The sequence below is a fragment of the Benincasa hispida genome, chromosome 2 (assembly GCF_009727055.1).
Source record: "Benincasa hispida cultivar B227 chromosome 2, ASM972705v1, whole genome shotgun sequence".
In the NCBI taxonomy this organism is placed as follows: Eukaryota; Viridiplantae; Streptophyta; class Magnoliopsida; order Cucurbitales; family Cucurbitaceae; genus Benincasa; species Benincasa hispida.
In genome coordinates, this window is record NC_052350.1 from 22,787,904 (window position 1) to 22,804,829 (window position 16,926).

The window sequence follows — 16,926 nt, forward strand, 5'->3', positions numbered from 1 at the left end:
TTGAATCTCTCCTCAAATGAGTGAGAGGTACTTTATTTATAGGGAAAATGTTTACACAAGAATAACAACTAACATGTAACTAACTATTTTTAAACTAACTCTTATTCTAACTTGCTTACAAATGTTCTCAATACACCATCCTCCAAATTGATCAAGTAGATCACTTATTCGAAGAATTGGAAAGTGGTATTTCACAATGATTCGATTGATGGCTCTACTATCCACGCACATCCTCCAACTACCATCTTTTTTAGGAGTAAGAAGGATTAGCACCACACATGTGCTAAGGCTTGATTGAATGTGCCTCTTTTCAATAATTCTTCAATATGTTGGTGGAGGATCTCATACTCCTTAAGACTCAACCTATAGTGATTGAGGAAGATGAGGGATTGTAGCACCCGAAACCATGTCAATATGGTGTTGAATGTCTTTGTTGTTTTTTGCATTTTGTCTTTTCAACAACTACAAGACCCAATAAATCTTTCTTTAACAAACATTTTGCAATGTATTTGAAGATTAAAATCTCCTTTGGGAGCAATCGACACCATTTGGAGAACACAAAACTCCTTATCACCTTCATCCGTGTCAATATAACTGGTTTCTTCCTCATTATCTTCATTGCATCCAGCCAACAAATTCTCTTCTTCATCTATATATCCTGCTGTTTTTTGTTGAGGATACTCATTAGACAAGTGCCCCACTTGGCCACACCTCAAACATTTTCCCAATGTAGGACAATTATAAAGATTTTGAACTTTCTATTTGTAAACAGCCTCCGTTTCCTTCTCTCCAACCTCTTCTTGCTTTTCTTTATCCTTTTCCATGAATGAAATTGGTGGAGTAGGATGGTCCAAGTTATTGTTTGCTCTTCTGCTTATAGAAGCATCCCAAAGCTTTTCTTGAAGTTTTCTTGGAGCGTAAATCATTCAACTCCTCTATTGTTTCAGCATAACAAATTGCATCATCCGAAAAGAAAGTGCTGTAATTTTACCTTTTCTTTGATGTCCACCCATAAGCCGCCAATGAATCTTGTAATTAGATGTTGTTCATTCTCCACCAAATTTGTTCTTGCTCCCAATCAGTGGAATTCTTCCACATAATTTGGCACTTGTCGAGGCCCTTGTCTACAATTTTGGTATCAATTGTAAAGGGTCTGCTCATAATTAGGAGGAAGGAATCTCTATTTCATCAACCGCTTCATTTTTTTCCACGTTCGAATTGGCCTCTTGCCTTGCCATTGCCGATTGATCTCCAATTGATCCAAACAAGTGGAAGCTCCCCCTTTCAACTTGAAGGCTACCAAACGTACCTTTTTGTGATATGGCGTATTCATATAATCGAAATTTTTTTTGGTGTTCTTGATCCATTCGAGGAATGTATCGATATCACGCTTCCCATTGAAAGTCGGCAAGTCAATCTTCATTTTGTAATCATATCTGTCTCTGTACCTCTCTTCTCATCGCCTCCTTGGAGCATATAACTTTTATTCTTGATCATACACATTCGAAGCATCCCAATCTTGGAATTTTTGCTGCCATTCTTGCCTATTCAAACGTCTTCTTGGATCTTCTTGGAGCTGCATCTTTCTTGATGAATTTTTTAGTTGCCCAGCACCACGCTGACCTCTTTTTTCACATTCTTGTACGAATGGTTGAGTGTTCTCCCGATTTTGAGGTGTTGCTACCAACATCTTAACCCTACGAGTAAGGGCTTCCATACTTTCTTGAATGCTAGTCACCGTCCCGGATTCTTGGAGTCCTCTGATTCCACTTTTGGTGTAAACCAAACTCTAGTTTTTTTTAATCAAATTGAATTTCTGCTCAAATGAGTGAGAAGTGTTTTATTTATAGGGAAAATGCTTACACATGTGCTGAATAACAGCTAACTAACATGTAACTAACTATTTTTAAACTACCTCTTATTCTAACTTGCTTACAAATGTTTCTCAATATACCAGATCCTATAGAGAGTTAATATCCTACAAATTTTCTTGGTAATCAAATATTATAGGGGCCAAGCGGGATGACCCTTGAGATCAGTCGAGGTGTGCGTATGCTTGTCTGGACACTCATCGATATCACAAATAATAATAATAATTCTATTCTATTCTATTCTAGTTATATGGGTTCTATTAGATTAGATGAATGGCAAATGCATCCATGTTTACTTACTATACCAGCAGGTAGAGTTATCTGTTGGGGTTGATGCCCTAAAGTCTCGTGTCCTTTAGTTTGTAAACAGTTTGTACGAACGCTTGTGATGTATAATATATGATATTTTACTTCACTTCTTGATTTTACTCAGTTGTTTGTTTTATTTGTTTCACAACAAACCAATAAACCTAAAATCCTTAGTTATCTGTATGTAACTTAAGCATGTATGTGGTAACATACAAGTGGATCATGTCTTGAGTGATAACCAAAATGGTCTGTAATATATGGATATAGGAGGGAAACCTTATCCTGGTAATGCTACAGATGTAGCCCGCTTTGTGGAATGGTCACAAGTGTTGTGACTTGTCACAGATGGTATGATCTGACCATTCGTATAAGGGACATGCGAGTGGGGGCGTCCTATACAAAGAGTTTGTATAAAACCTGACCATGAAGTATTAATGTCTCGTTAATAACACCGTTCATGACAGAAACTTCACTTCACTAGGATGACCATAGGTAACATGACCTCAATTTTGAGTGAGTTGGGAACTCCTGCCATTGAGGGCGGTCCTTTGATTTGCATGGGTGCAAGTGGCCAGGTCGTCGACTCAAACCAACCATTTTGGGGATTCGTCTAATTTGGGAGCTGAGAACTGGAATTCACTCCTTCCTCGAAAGTAGATAGATAACTCCTTTAAGGGCTGATTCCAGGGCTTGAACGATGTGGCGTCACACACCTTCTTTTGGCCCGAGAGGTGTTCACACTTAGTTGGACTATATTGTATTGTTCATTAGAGAAATGAGTGAGATGTAACTACAGGGGTAAAACGGTGAATTGATTCAACTGTACTTACGAGCATCTGTGAAGGGTCGTTGTACTCATGATTGGTTATATCTGATGGACACAGAAATATATCTGTGGTAAGAAAAGTTTAGTTGTTGGTCTTTAGTGGAATGTCTGGCAGTTAACGAATGATGGATCTCGTGGTTAAAGAGTTTAGTCAGCTACTCATGTACCGTTGGAGCTTCGAGCCACAGGTCCATAAGGTCCCCTTGGTAGCTTGGATAAAGTTGAGAATCAGTTTTTGGGTCAGTTTGTAATGTTCAAATTGACAAGAGAAAGTTTGATTATATATGATATAATTGATCTGGTTAATTATATATGATATAATTAACTAAATGTATGAGATACATTATTTTGGAGGAAATTAGATATGAATATGATTTATATCAAAAAGAGGAGAAATTACTATATTAGATATATGACATCAAACTATAGGTTAAGAATATAATATGATTATATTCATTATTTATTTAAATAGGTGGTTATGAGATAATTGACCAGGAATTTCTCCTAAATCGTGCGACAGTAGGAAGATTGATTTCGGTAATTGTAAATAAAGAATAAAATGAAAATTGTTTTCATTTTGTATCAAGTTCGGAAAAATTTTCTCACGGTGTCAACTTCACGATCGCTTAGTTGAGAGCTTATACAATAGCACCCATCGCCTAAACGATCGTACACACGCGTACTAAACGATTGCACGCGATTTCTAAACGATCGCTTAGTGCGCCGAGCTGATCTAAACGATCGCTTACTCTTTACTAGACGATCACTTACTCTTTACTAGACGATCGCTTAGAAAAACCTGTACGATCGTGTACCTTTTCTTAAACGACAAGCACCCGACTAAACGATAGTCACCTACTATCTCCCACTTGCTTGTTCATTCTACATGATCGTCCTTCCTCCTTCCTCTACAAATTCCATCAAAGTCCACTCTTTGGATTCTCACTTCGAGAATACTAAGGGCTTCAAGTGGTGGTGTCTTCCCCGATTGCTACTTGTTGGCACGCTGCCGTTCGTGTAGATGATCATGGTGTGCTAAGCGACTATTTGCTGGGCGATAAGGACCGTAGAGGGGTTGCTTCCACTAGATTGAGTTCGAGTGAAGATAGTCTTCAACTAGTACGTTTACTCAATCTGTTGTATTTTAATTGTTAAAGCATGCCTATAATTAGTGTTACAATGCATATCTGTTTGTTAGAATATGTGTGTGGTAATTCGGTCACAATGAAATAGGAAAGATTCGAACCCGCTCATGGATACTCTTGTTTAAGAGTTCTTTCATTATCAACAAGATGAAATTCCATATTTTCAAAAGAAGTCTAAACAAACAATATCATGTCGTGTCATTTCAGAACACGTGAAAGCTAGGATTTGAAAATAAAAATCTATGAATGAATGTTTTTCATGTATAACTATAAAGTGCATCTGAGATCCAAAGGTAAAAATAAGAACCGAGATATCGGTGATAGGTCAGTATACAATCTCATTCTTTGTTAGTTTGAAGGCTCATTCGTCTCTTTCTTAGATGACTGATAGTTTTGGAACATTGGCATATACAACCCTTCACCACGAACTATATGGGCAATAGGTCCTATGTTTCGGACCACGACCGTCTATAGCCCCTCTTCCTGCTTATCAATTTGTTTCCTAAGTTGCATCCTTGGTTGTTAGCAAAACATTTTTAGTTAAAGTTGAAAAATATGATTGGATAATAACCAAAGCAACCGAAATTCTCTACGGGAGAAACTTGAATATGGAAGAATTTCAAGAGGGGATAAGCCTTTTAAAAAAGGATTCATTTCGTCCATTTTTCATTAGAAAATCAGTAACTCTAATAAGCCTAATATTAGGATCCTTCTTTCGTAAACAGAAAATCCCAACAAGAACACAAATATCCAATAGATCACAAGGTAAGCTAGCCTTTCAAGAGGGCTAGTCTCTCCCTAAATTTCCTAAAGTAAATCCCACAAAATTCTTCACCTCTAACCTACTATTTATAATTCCAAAAGACCTAACAAATTTCATGTCTAATTACTAGAATACCCCTTACTACTAATCCTACTGATGATCCTAATATTTTCCCAACTAGGAGTCATACCCCCAACTGCCCAAGTTTTTGTTTTTGTTTTTTCTTTTTTTTTTTTTAAAGAAACATTTCGTTGATGAATGAAGTATCCAAAGAGTACAATATAGCGAGTACACCAAATGAAAAAAGATGCCCAAAACACAGGTAAAGATACAACAGAGAAAGATAAGAAGCAAATGAGATGAACTAAAGATGTACAACCAAATTGAGAAAAAAAACAAAAATACAGGGGGGCCTCGATATAAAGCTACAAGGAACCATATGTTGGAATACAATAGACGATAGAAAGCCCAAAAATCAGGTCCCAAATCACCCAACTGCCTAAGTCGAGGCATTCTATGAAAACAATCACCTAACTAGACTCTGGGAAACTTGACCATAAACAAATTGAAAGATTCATTGAGATGTTTGAGAAAAATGAGCATAGTTTGACATCTATTTTTTCTCACCCCCAAATTGTTGTATTTCAAGGAGAGATTTTTAGAAGGTGAACCAGTCTTTAAAAAATTACAACTTCTATAAACCAAACTTGTAGTGCTAACAATGACAATTACCAAATTACTCCCTTCTTTCTTAGTCTCCATTTGGTGGGCATTTTTGTAGCAATAAAGTGGATAATTTTTCCCTCTTCTGTATATTTGATCTCAACCAATAAAAGGGTCTCCCCCCACCAACATACTGAAAGTATCTTCCTGTTAATATTCAAGCCAAAAGGACCCCAAGGGCATACAAAAGGTCCCAACAAATTATAGAGTATTGGGTATTCTCTCGCTCACCCACACTGAATTCTGAAGTTCCTACACAAAAGCAAGATCTTTCACTTATAGTCTCTTCCCCATAGTATATACCTGACCAGAATTATTATTTCCGCACCATAAATGATGAAATCAACATGGGCTAGAAAATCTCATTGATTTGAAATGTCAAACTTTTTTGATTCAACATCCTGCCACCACGCATAGAGAAAGTTTATACTCCGTTCCCATAAAAGAACAATTTTATTTTTTACAAAAAATCAAATGACTTTGTATTATCAAATATATTCTGTTGTAGATCAAATATTAGCAAAATAAATGAACGTCAAGGGAAAATAGTTTGAACACATAACAATCTACAGCATTGAGGGGGAACAACTTTCCTTTATCCTTCTTATGGTTTTGGTGGACTAATACACTATTAGGATACCTCCTAACAAGAATACACAAGAACACAAATAAAAAAACAAAAGAACACTGAAAGATAGATTTATATTGCAATATCAATAAAGAAACTACAATTACCAGAGTCTTTCGAGAGGGTTATTCTCTACCAATATTTCCCACAAGAAATCACTACAAAATTTTTCACTCCCTTGCTCCCAACCCACTTCTTCTATTTATGACTAAAACCCTAACAAACTTGCTATCTAATTACTAATATGCCCATTCTAATAACCATACTAATATTTTACTAATAATCCTATTATCTTCATAACTACGGGTCTTATATACGTAATCATGCTGCTAGACTACACATTATGAAGAACTCATAAAGATAAATTGCTTAGGAATCAAATTTGCAAACAATCCAAAAATGCCAAAATGATAACGGAGATAGAGTTGAAATAGACCTTTATTCAACATATCACAATGCGGAGTTTCACGAATGAATCCCCACTAGCGTCATTGCACTTTAAGTCGAAAATTCTCTGCAAGAATATTGACGTATTCCCTATCTACCCTTTGCTCAAGTACCAGACGATCCCGACTGCTAGAAGGAAAATCTTGTTCAAAGTTTTTCGATTTCACATAATAATTGACACCCTTCTGAGTTGTAAATCGGTGTTCATAAGGATATGAACGGGAAAGAGAATATATAGGTTTTGAGGATGGCATGAAGTTCAAAAGCAATATCACCAGTACAGGAATCAATTGAATCAGTGTCCGAAGGCCACCACCAGAGCCATGATCCCCTGTTCTAGGTGCCATTCTAGGGCCAAAATTGAAACTACAGAAATGAGTAGTCGTTGGTGGCATTCCACCAAAGAAGAAGTTTCTAAATATCTCTTCTGCATCAACATCACCTTCATAAAACCCATTAAATCCATTTGCACCATGTTTTGCAGGCCTTTGATACAACCTTAAATGCTTCTTCAGCTCTAGGAGCATTATTCTTATCTGGATGGACCTTTGAAGATAGCTTTCTATATGCCTTCCAAACATCCTCAATAGTGCAACTCTTCTCCAATCCCAAAATCTCATAGTAATCCTTCTTCTTCTTGATCTACCTTACAATCTCTACATGGTCCTCAGTAAAAGTCGCCGACGTTGAAGATTCAGAAGACCCAGATGCCGGAACTCTACAGCGAACAGAAGGCTATTTAGGGGACTGGGATGAAGAGGACCCAAATGACCCATTGCCAGTTTCACATGCATCACCACCCAACTGATCACCAGAAACATTTTTAAGTTCCGGTAAGAGGTCGTCGACGGGAAGCGTCGGATCAAGACGACGAGCTTTGTTGACAAATTGTAGGGCTTGGACTAAATTCCCAGTTTCCAAAGCCTCTTTTCCAATTCTCAAGCATTTCAACGCATCATCCTTGTTTCCATCCATCCTAATTACCGCAAAAAATCCTCTATCAAAATAATTTGGGGATTTTAGTAAGGGAAAATAGGAACGAAGTTGGTAAACTTGAAACTAACAACAACCCCATATATAACCCATTCAAATTCCCATTAAGGTTTAATAGATATAGATTTGGGGATTTAGAAATGGGAAGAAGCCAATTGAACCAAAATGGAATAACAGAGGAAAACATAAGTTAGGGTTGGGCTTACCAATGGATCTGAAGGAGACGATGCTAAATTGGTTGAACAATCCTAGAAGAGATCTATGGAAAGAAGAAGTTGAGATTGAGTGTCCTGAGAATTGGAATCGAAAAGCGAGACGGGACTTTGTGTGACTGTCATGAGGTGGGGACGTATCGGGAAACTATCAGGTCAAGCCTACTTCATCTTAAAAACTCATTACCAATAATAGGGAACATTTTTTTTTTGGATTTAAATCCTATTTTATTATAACTTTGAATCTTCTTCTTAAACTTTTAAAATTTTCGTTTTAGTCCTTAAATTTTTTTAAAAAAGATATTTATTTAGTCCCTATTATTAAAATTATGTTAACTCTTTCGACATAAATGTGAGAGAGTTTATATTTTTTAATGATTAGGCTCTGATGTATTAAATAAGATGAAATTGAAGTAAAATGTTAATAACCAACGCACCAAAATTTTGAACTAAAAATTTCTTTTAAATTCTCTCGTTTTCCCACTTATTCAAAATCGAAACTCTAAGACCTCATTTGGTAACCATTTCATTTTTTGTTTTTGATTCTTGAAAATTAAACATATTTCCTCCCCATTTCCTACCATGATTTACATCTTTCTTAAGTATCATGATTGAATTCTTAGTCAAATTTTAAAAACAAAAATAATTGTTTAAAAGCTAATTTTTTTAGTTTTCAAATTTTGGTTTGGTTTTTTAAATAATTGGTAAAATGTAGATAACAAATGAAGAAATCTGAAGGTGAAAGTAATGTCTATATACTTAATTAATTTTCAAAAATAAAAATTAAAACCAAATAATTGTCAAATGGGGCCTAAATTTCAAAAATGATTTGTTAACTTATTTGGTAGTCTAATCATCTAAAAATACAAATCACTATGCCATTTTGTTGAAGAGTAAACAAAATCTTAATATAACAAGGACCAAAATAAGCAATTTTAAAAAAAATTAGGAACTAAAATGAGCAATATTAAAAGTTTAAGAATCAAAATAAAACAATATTTAAAATTTAAAGACTAAAATAGATATTTTTAAAAGTTTAGGGACCAAGATAGAATGTTATTCAAAGAAATAAGATCCAAACCATTTTTTTTTTAAATTATAATCTACAATATATATGAAAGGCTAGATGAAGCGAAATTTTTTGTACCACTTTTGCCCTTCCATTTATATACTTTTATATTATTATGTTGATGGCAAATTTGTACTTTTACACTATTATAGTGTTGGCAATTAAGGCAGATTGATTTTTCCAATGTACATGGTTGGCAATAAAGAAAGAAAGAAGAAAAGAAAATCGGTTTTTTATTATAAATATTATGATAATAGATATCATTAAATGTTCATATTTAGTGTTTATTGATCTTGTGTCATGCCTTTATTAAGTGTTGATCATGTGCCCTCAATATTATACATTATTCGTGTCCATGTAATTCACCTCCTACTTGTCAAATTATCGCGGTATTTGGTGGGTTTTGGAAGAGACACATATTAGGCAAATTCCATAAAAATTGGAGAAAGTGGAGATTTTAGAGAAATTCCTTAGTTCATATTTTGTTAATTTATTTTATTTTGCTTTTTTATATATTATGTTTAATTTATTCTAATATTAATTTAATTTATTCTTAATTATATTATATTTATTTTAATATTATATTTTATTGGTATCCATATTCCGTTGTACTTCTCAAGTTCACAACACGTTATCAACATGAGCTCCTATCATTTTTCTCTCTAAATGTAGGTCCTAAAGGTATGTCGGTCTTTCTCTCTCTGTTACAATTAATAAATTAAATATTGTTTTACATATTTGATACATATTAAATTTCTAATATACATATAATATTTTATAGGTGTTACTATGAAAAATATTATAAAAAATAGAATTTGTAGCATTTGATGTTAATGATGATAATTATCTGTCATTAGTGTTTGATGCCAAAATATACCTGGATGCCATAAAAATGTGATCATCAGAAAATAATTTTTTTTTCTTAAAGCTTGTCATAAATAGATGCACTTGAGGCTCCAAAATTTTAAATCGATATGTTAGAGAAGACATTTTTCTACATTTCGGATGAGCTCCCATAGTAGCAATATGGAGAGAAATAATTTTAAAGTATTGTACATTCATCTGATATCTTCTCGTGGCTAAACGAAATAATGAGTTATTGATTAAAAAAATATATATATGAATCTCAGCCAACTAGAGCAACAACACTCCCTAAAGTGAATATTATAAATGTTAATAATTGTTGATGAAAAATCATAATCTTAACCAACTGGAACAACACCATTCCCTAAAGTGAATGTTGTGAATGTTAATAATCATGGTCGAGGTTGTGGTTGCAGTCAAGGTTATAATCGTGATAGAGGAAGAAATAATTATTATTTTCTTGGTGTTCGTTCTAATCATTCAAATTTCAAAAGAAGTACACAAAATGATGATCACAAAGAAAAGAAAAACTCCATAAGATAATAATTCTTGAAAATGAATGCTTCCGATGCGGAATTACTGGGTATTGGTCATGTATTTATCGTACATCAAAGTACTTAGTTGATCTCTATCAAGCATCTCTGAAGGAAAAGAAAAAAATGTGGAAACAAATTTTGCATACTAGGATAATGACATATTTAACCCATCCCACATGACAAATTTGGATATGACGGATTTCTTTGAATCTTCTAAAGAAAAAATCAGCAGAATTGATAGAACATCAAGTGTTTCCTTTGACTTTGAAAATATCTAGATTTAATGTTGTTTTTCTTATTGTAATTATTTTCTTTTAATGAAGAAACCTGGATCATTTTCATATGTTGGGTGACCAAAAAATGAGTAAAGAAGATATTTTTCCAAACTGTCTGGCAAACAGTGCAACTACACATACGATACTTACAAGTAGAAAATATTTTTCCAAACTGACAATGCTGGAAGTAAAAAGTTAATACAATATCAAGTTCTGCAAACCTGATTGAAGATTTGAAAAAGAAAATATTATTTTTTCAAGAGGAACATAATTTACAATTGACAATGCATTGTTCTCTAGTAATCAAAGAGAAATTTACTTAGTTTTAAAGATATACGTTGCAATGATTATCATATTTAGACTGATAGAAAGAATAATATGGAGTATCTTTATATCATATCTATTCATATGAAAAATGTATACTAGAAGAGTGTTTTATCTTTTGGATTATATTATACTCACATACGAGTAATTGAAACATATGCAACAATGAACTTGAAGTTCATGAATCCAAACATATTTACAATTTGACAGGTCGATTAGGTCATCTAAGGTCTATAATGATGAGGATAATTATTGAGAATTCAAATGGACATCCATTGAAGAGCCAAAAGATTCTTCAATCTAATGAATTATCATGTGATGCTTACTCTCAAGGCAAATTAATCATTAGACCATCACTAGTTAAAGTGGGGACTGAATTATCTTCATTTTTAGAACGAATTTATGATGATATATGTGGACCTATTAACCCACTAAGTGAACCATTTAGATATTTTATGGTACTAATAGACGCATCCAGCAGATGGTCACACGTGTGCTTATTATCGAGTTGAAATCTTGCATTTGCAAGATTACATGCTCAAATAATTAAGTTAAGAGCACAATTTCCTGATTATACAATTAAGACCATTCGTTTTGATAGTGCTGGTGAATTAGCTTTTGATAATTATTATATGTTAATTGAGATAAGTGTTGAACATCCTGTAAGTCATATTCATACACCAAATGGTTTAACAAAATCGTTCATAAAACGTTTGCAATTAATTGTAAGACCATTACTTATGAGAGTTAAGCTTCCTACATATGTATGGAGACATGCTATTTTGCATGCGGTGTCACTTACACGCATTAAGTTAGTATCTTATCATAAGTACTAGCCATTACAATTAGCTTATGGCTATGAGCCAAATATTTTCCATCTAAGAATTTTTGGATGTGAAATATATGTTCCAATTGCACCACCACAACGTTTTACGATGGGTCCTCAAAGGAGGTTAGGAATCTATGTTGGATATGATTTCCCCATCACTTATCAAATATCTTGAATCCCTAGCAGGTGATATATTTACTGTACAATTTTCTGATTGTCATTTTAATGAGACAAATTTTCCAACATTAGAGGGAGAAATTAAGAAGTTGGAAAAAGAATTTACATGGAATGCATCGTTATTGTCTCATTTAGATCCTCATACAGATTAATATGCACTTGAAGTTCATAAGATAATTCATTTTCAAAATATAGCAAATCAGTTACCAAATGCATTTGTAGATGCAAAAGAAGTAAGTCACATATACCAGCTACAAATGTTTCATCGAAAATTGATATCCCAACACAGCAAGTTATCACTAATGAGTCTAAAATATGGCAGAAGTTTGGTAGACCAGTGGGTTTCAAAGATAAAAATCCTCCAAAAAAAAAAAAATAATTAGTATTTAAGAAGACTTGGTTGAAGATGTAAATACCCATGAAGAAATTCATGACATGACTAGTGAGGAAAGTGAAATACCTAAAGATAATAATGAGATTTCAATACAAGAAAAAGATGGAACCGAACTTATGTAGTTATTGACAACATTTTTGCATATAATGTTTCTCTTGATATTATATCACAAGCGCGGGAACCATATAGAGCAGAAGTATCATCTCATTTGAAAGATTGTGCATCGAAGGGACATGATCGTCACGTAGATAACTTTGGAGCACAATGTTGCTAATCCATTTACAAAGGCTCTCATAGCTAAGGTGTTTGAGGGTCACCTATGGAGTATGGGTCTATAGGACATGCCACGTTTAGACTAGGGCCAGTGGGAGATTTATATCGGGCGTGTTATGCTCTAGTTTATTGTTTTGTGTACTTTGTATATTAGTTTGACTTTTATATTGTACTCCACTAGCTTTAGATCAAGTGGAAGAATGTTGGGGTTGATGCCCTAAATCTAGGGTTCTATAGTTTGTAATTTTATTGTACAACCATTTTATTTATTTAATAAAATATGTGATGTTTTATTTGACAGTCAGTTATATTAATCCACAAACTAATAAACTAACGTTGTATTAATCCACAAACCAATAAACTAACATTCAAGGTTATCTTGTAGCTTAAACATGTATGTAGAAACATAGGGGTGGATCATGTTTAAGTGATAACTTAAACGGTCTATAGTAGATGGATAAGGTTTGATACTTTATCCTGGTGACACTACGAGTACGACCCGTTTTGTAGATGTTACAACTGTTGTAAAGTGCTACGAGTGATGTGATACTGATCATTCATGTGGAGACATGTGAGCAGGGGTATTCTACACAAAAGAGTTTGTATAAGATTGGACCATGAAATGACTAGTTTCATTATATAACACCGTTCATAATAGAGACTTACATTTCACTAGGATGACCATAGGTAACACAACCTAATTCCTGAGTGGGTTGTGAACTTCTGCCTATAAAGGCGATCATTTGATTTGTATGGGTGAAAGTGGTTAGGTCACTGACTCAATAAGCCTACCATTTTAACAATTCGTTTGATTGGGGAGTTGGGAACACAGCTACACAAGAATGAATTCACTCCTTTCCAACGTCAGGGTAAATAGATAAATTGCTTCCTTAAAGACCAATTCCGAGACTTGAACAATGTGGCGTCACACTCTCTCTTGGATCGAGAGGGGTTTGGTCATAGTTGGACTATAATTTATTATTCCTTGGAGGGATCAATGGTACTTAAGGGGTAAGATGTAGCTACAGAAGCACGTTAATTTTGGCCTAGTTGTACTTACGAGCAATTTATGAAAGGTCATCGTACTGTTGATAGGTTATATTTAATGAACACAGAAATATATCTATAGTGCGAAGAGTGCAGTTTTCCGTCTTTAATGGAGTGTCCGATAGTTAACGAATGGTAAATAATTAATTAAATAATTTAACTAAAGAAGTTGAATTAATTATTCACGTATCGATGGAGCTTCAAGCTACAGGTCCATAAGGTCCCCTCTGTAGCTCAACAGGAATTAATGAGAATCAACCTTTTTGAATTAATTTGAATTATTCAAATTAATTGAGGAAATTAATTATATGTGATATAATTAATTTAATTTAATTATATTTTTTTTTTTTAGGTATCCAATCCCGATCCATTAAATGCTTTTAAATTATACATGTGATGTATGATTTAAAATTTATTATTATATGCCATAATGTATGTCATATAGTATAAAATCCCACCATAGGTTATGCATTTAATTTCATGCATTATTTATATTATAAATGTTATAATATATGTTCAATTGTATAATTTATTTTTTTATAGCATGCTCATACATCATATAGTATAAATGTTATAATATATGTATGCATGCATTAATAACATATACATGCATCATTTATATTATAATAGTTATAAAATATAGTATGATGGTATGTTTGAAATATGTTATTAACTATTTCATTACCTTATTATATAAGTGTTATATATGTTAGTAATGAAATAAAATTGCATGAAGTATGACATTACCTTAGGTAATTTATAATTGTTATAATTTATTAAGTATGTCAATGGATGCAATGTATGATTTTAATTTATTTCATTTGCTTATAATTGTTATAACAAAATGAAATTAGATATTAAAATCGATAAATCAGAATTGCATGTAAACCATAGGGTTAAATTCATTTTTTAAAATAGTTTTAAAATTTGAATCATATAGACCTAAGATCACATTTCTAATGAGATTAAAAATTTAGTTTAATCTTTTTAATCAGTTTAATATGATCAAATTGTTTTAATTAAAAGATTAACATGTAACAAATGTATTTATAAGAGACTTTTTGTCTAAGGCTAGTTCTGTCTAGGCTGGGGTATTTAAGTTGACGGAAACGTAACACCCCTACCTAGGAACTGGCCTAGAAAAGTGAATTAGATAGATTTGTTACAAGCATGCAATTATTGGTTAGTTGAAGTGTTTAATGAACCTTAATAAAAAAAATTTAACTATCCAAATCAAATGTTGTTTTTGGGTAAATTAAACAATCACTTAGTTAAAATCATTAGTCTAATTTTCCTAAGTTAATTAACCCTAGGTAAAATGCTCAGTGGAAGGAAAATGAGATATATGATACTTCATTTTATCCTCTTCACATTTCTCCCTAAAAGCTCACACCATGAGATCTATACTCGATCTCGAGGTACCTTGAGTGTCTCCCTACAGATGGTGTTTGTATAATTCAATATCAAGGTGAATGGAGAGAGTGTTTATAGTAAGTGGGAGCGGGATGTGTGACAACACATCTCTCGATCTCTCTCATTAGTTTGAAGTAAAGTCTCATGCACGACCTTGTTGCACCTTGAGTGTCCCTCTGTGGATAACATTTTTGCATGACGTTTTATTCAAACTCCAGAAATATATAAGGGTTACTTTAGTTTTTTTCCCAATTGATTTTTCCCTATGGTTGACTCATTGGGGCAGAACTCTAGAATCTAAAATGAAGGGTTACACTTACAAGAAATGTTAAGCGAGTTTAACAATTTCTGGACCGAACAATGGTGACTGATAGTTACAGTAACAAGGAGTTGTTCTGTCTATTGGTTGAGATAGTCTCATTTCAGTGAAGGGGTATTGGTCACCTTATGGTGGCTTTTGTCCTGTCTTACTGAAGCATCATTGCAAAATAGATGTTACTTAGGTTACATTAGATTATTTTGCTAAATTTGATCGGTTTTTCTTTTCTTTTTTCCCTTATTCCTTCCGTGATAGTCGGTTCAGTTTTATAGATTTTGAGATTAACCAAAAACCAATCAAACCAATGATTTTACAAAGAAAGGATCCAAACCAATGTCCAATAAAGAATCAAACCAATAAATTGATTTTTATTTGGTTCGATTTATTATCAATTTAGTTTTCGGTATTTTCTTTTTTCTTTCAAATTTTTATTTTTATTTCAAGTTTTGAATTGGTTTTTTTTCATAATTTTAAATTAAAATTGGATCTATTTATTTTTTTCTTGGTACTTTTTTAAATAGAAAAACATACTAGCATCATAATAATGGATTTTTTCTTCTAAACAAGAAATTTATATATACCATAATAACTAAAATACTAAAAGATGCTTAATGTTAGAGCTTGTTTTAAGTGGATATACATACAGTCAGTTCAGTTCGGTTTTGATTGGTTGTTCAATTTAAAAAAAATCCAAATCAACATTTGTTTGTTCTCTCCAAATACAAATCAATATGTCTAATTTTATACTAAAAAACCAAATCAAACAATTAGATCAATTTAGATTGGTTTTGTTTTTGGATTTTTGGATTTTTTGTTGCACTCCTACTCCTACTCCCCACCACCCCCTTTCTCTTTCACTATCTCACTATTCAAACTCCCCCTCTTTAGATGATAATAGTTGAGATGAAGATCAAGGCGAAAGAGCACAAACATTCTTCTTCATTGCTTGGAATTGAGACAAAAGAGATAAGGCTAAAAATTCGAACCATCAACATCAACGGGCTACCTTTGGATTTCAACTCAAACTCAAACTTTTGTTAATCTCCTTCAAAGTTTTAGGATTTTTGTTGAAAATAGTTGATAAGATGACATGCCAAATGTGGTGTAATCCAATATCCATATTTGTTCTACACTCTTTCTTGCATTCACTAGTTCAACATGGCCATGGGATCTTCATTTTGATTAATTAAATAATTCTTTTAGATTTATTTATTTGATTTGTTTAGGATTTTTATATTATTCTCTTTATTATGTTTTCATAATTTTATATTTTATAATTTAATGTAGGAAAATTATTTCAAAGGTAAAACTGCTGAAAATATTTACAAAATATAACAAAATTTTATAACTATGAGTGATAGACATTGATACACTAATAGACTTCTATCAGTGTCTAACAATGTCACCGACGTCTATCATTGATAGTTCTAAAATTTTACTATGTTTTGTAAATATTTTTATTCATTTTCTATATTTAAAAACATCCTTA

At 32.9% G+C, this 16,926-nt stretch overlaps 1 pseudogene; it reads right to left on the reverse strand.

Annotated features, from left to right (window-relative positions):
* Window positions 1-6,311: 6,311 nt before the first annotated feature.
* Window positions 6,312-8,100, reverse strand: LOC120070788 (annotated as a pseudogene).
* Between the last annotated feature and the right edge of the window lie 8,826 nt (window positions 8,101-16,926).